General features: G+C 48.3%; 1 non-coding gene across 1 annotated transcript; it reads left to right on the top strand.

Annotated features, from left to right (window-relative positions):
• Positions 1–1,163: 1,163 nt before the first annotated feature.
• Positions 1,164–1,235, top strand: TRNAN-GUU (transfer RNA asparagine (anticodon GUU)). The gene has a single exon. It is a non-coding gene; the product is annotated as a tRNA-Asn (tRNA).
• The last annotated feature ends 1,472 nt before the right edge of the window (positions 1,236–2,707 follow it).

The raw sequence follows: 2,707 nt of genomic DNA, 5'->3' as shown, positions 1-2,707 counted from the left end.
ACCAACCTGACATAAGGATTCTAGCTCGCCCACTTAGAGCAGATGGAGATTCTCGGACGGGGAAAAGCGGCACTCGACATCTATTAAACAAGACCAAGAACAAAGCCATACCATGCCCTCAGGAGAAACTAGTGATGATTGCCATGAATGCAGCCCTCGAGGACGTGTACAAGAAGGTCTTTGCCGATTCCTATCAACATGGTAGAGGGGCGTGAAAAGGCCGTGGAGACTTTGACCGAATGAATAGGGATCAATTGATAGAGATTTTTTTTAGGAAGAGAATCCAGGATGAACGCTTTTTTCATTCGCTATGCGCTGACTGGATGCGTACTCGCGTGATCAATCGATGGACGGGGGAATTGAGTGAATGACGAGACCGGCCTAACCTAAAGTGGGTCCTCCCCCCCTTGATGGCGAATCTTGATTGACTGACACTAGGAACCGATTCGGAGAAAGAAGAAGCATGAGATAGGCGGCGGAAGAATTTCCGATAGCGAATTACTTGACTCGATGGATGGAGGTAGAGCCCTCCAACTCAAGCACGAAATCAATGTTGAGTCAACAATAATCCAGAGGGGCACCACCAAGCGGGATCGAGACCAGCCCCTTGTATATAGGGTTCCAAACCTGCGCTTCTTCAAGGATCCCATCCCAGTAGGGGCTTCAAAGCTTGACTAAGAGAAAGTGGAAAGAAAAGGGGCGCGCTAGCTGCAATCAAACTAAAGCGCTAACGAGCAAGAATGCCTATAGATAGCGCTTTAGTAATAAGATAGGGCTTTTTCAGGAATCGATTCTATGATTGAATAGCAGAAGTGCTACTTAGTAGTAGAAACTCGGAGAGACGGAGATGGGACTATTTCATACCTGCTAACTCCTAGGATGAGAAGTGGGTCCCTTGTTTTTGGCAGGAAGAGTTTCAGCCTTTGTTGCCCCTGGGTAGAGTGAGTCTACTTAGTGAACTGTCAGGACGCGAAGATCGATTGATCCATACGAATCTCGAGAGTGGATGGTTGATCGCCGCCTCCTTGTCCTGGAGGCTCTCCGGCCGGGGAGGGGCTTGCTATCGTAACCTTTTTCCCGGTGTATGTGAGGGTGACGAACTCCTTTTTGTTCGGTCATAGGTTGGTCCAAAGAATGAGAGTCGGCTTCCTTAAGTCCGTTGTTCCTCAGTAGCTCAGTGGTAGAGCGGTCGGCTGTTAACTGACTGGTCGTAGGTTCAAATCCTACTTGGGGAGAATTTAGAGTTCTCGCTTTTCTGACCTAGCGCCCCCTGTCCTTCTCCTTAGTTTCTAAACTAGCAGAATCGCAGGACATAAAAAGTGGGAAGTTTCTTGTTGGTTTTTCTTCCTCACTCTCGAATAGGTGAACTTGGTTCGTTCAATTCTTAGGGAGAAGAAGGATGGGAATGAATGGGAAGACTGGAGTAGTCTCTTCATTAGTCGGAAGGAATTAGTCCCCACTAGCCTCATTCGAAGAACGAACAAGAAAAGGCTTACTGTTTAGGTAGGATAGATCGATGTGGTCCAATGGCTAAAGCTCTGCCAGCTTCTTGTAGACTTACTTTAGGCTCCGAGTTCTTTTTTTAATGGTGAAATTATTCTTCGCCACTAGTGGCAACAAAGTTCTTGGTAATTAGCAAGGGGGAAGGAAGATCTCCACTCATTTCATTCATTCAGTGCCTGCGGTGAGGCGCGACCCACAACAAACGAAGGGGGAAAGCTTGCTTTGCTTGCTGTAGCCCTATTTTGAGGCTTGGTAAGCGTAAGCTATTGTTGTAGGCTCGAGAAGGGTAGGCTCGCAGCTTCGCTCAGCAGAAGAGCCTGACTTTCTATTAGTCAAGCGCTAGCGCCCAACCGGGCTTTTAAGGGATAGGGAAAGGGAAGAAAAGAAAGATGGTCACTCCTTTTAGGAACATGGCTCGTTCATTCACTTGCTCATGAACTCGCAGCTTCGCCAGAAGCTACGAAGGGGGGCCTCGGCCCGGGAAGGGGAGAGTGGCCGAGTGGTCAAAAGCGACAGACTGTAAATCTATTGAAGTTTTTCTACATAGGTTCGAGTCTTGCCTCTCCCACTTGTTTGTTGTAGACTTCAGAGAAGAGAAAAGAGGCATTCGTCAGCGTAGGAAGGCCAACCGAGCGAAGCTCCTTTGGCCGTTCCGTGAAGTTCAATTGTATCGTATGTTAGTTAGAGAGCTACTACGATCTATAGATTCCCCATCCATATCCAATCCCAACGAGAATAGAAGCGAGTAGCTTCCGGCTTGGCTTGTAGTCGTAGTCTTTTAGCTTATATAGTCGTCGGCCTTCCTACACACACGCGCCCGCTAGAATGCCTCCTTGGTTCGGTATGAAGCCAAGCCGATACATACGATAGGCGAAGGAAAGACCCCCATTTCATAGCGCCTGGGGAACGCAAGTTTGATCGAGGATTGGAGAGGAGAGGTGGAAGAAAAGGCTCGGGATGAATTTAGGAGTCTTTGTGCGAGCCGTATGCGGTGAGAGTCGCACGTACGGTAACGAGGGGGGTTCGCGTCTATACGTGTAGTGTGGTGGTTGGGCCTACCCACCCTATTTGTTCCATGATCTATGGGTCTACTGGAGCTACCCACTTTGATCAATTAGCCAAGATTTTGACCGGATACGAAATCACTGGTGCTCGATCTAGTGGTATTTTTATGGGGATTCTCTCTATCGCCGTAGGATCCCTA

Source organism: Lactuca virosa, chromosome 8 (genome assembly GCF_052849685.1).
Source record: "Lactuca virosa cultivar CGN04683 chromosome 8, Lactuca_virosa_CGN04683_v6, whole genome shotgun sequence".
In the NCBI taxonomy this organism is placed as follows: domain Eukaryota; kingdom Viridiplantae; phylum Streptophyta; class Magnoliopsida; order Asterales; family Asteraceae; genus Lactuca; species Lactuca virosa.
Note: the sequence above shows the minus strand (reverse complement) of the source record. Positions and strands in the feature narration are given on the sequence as shown.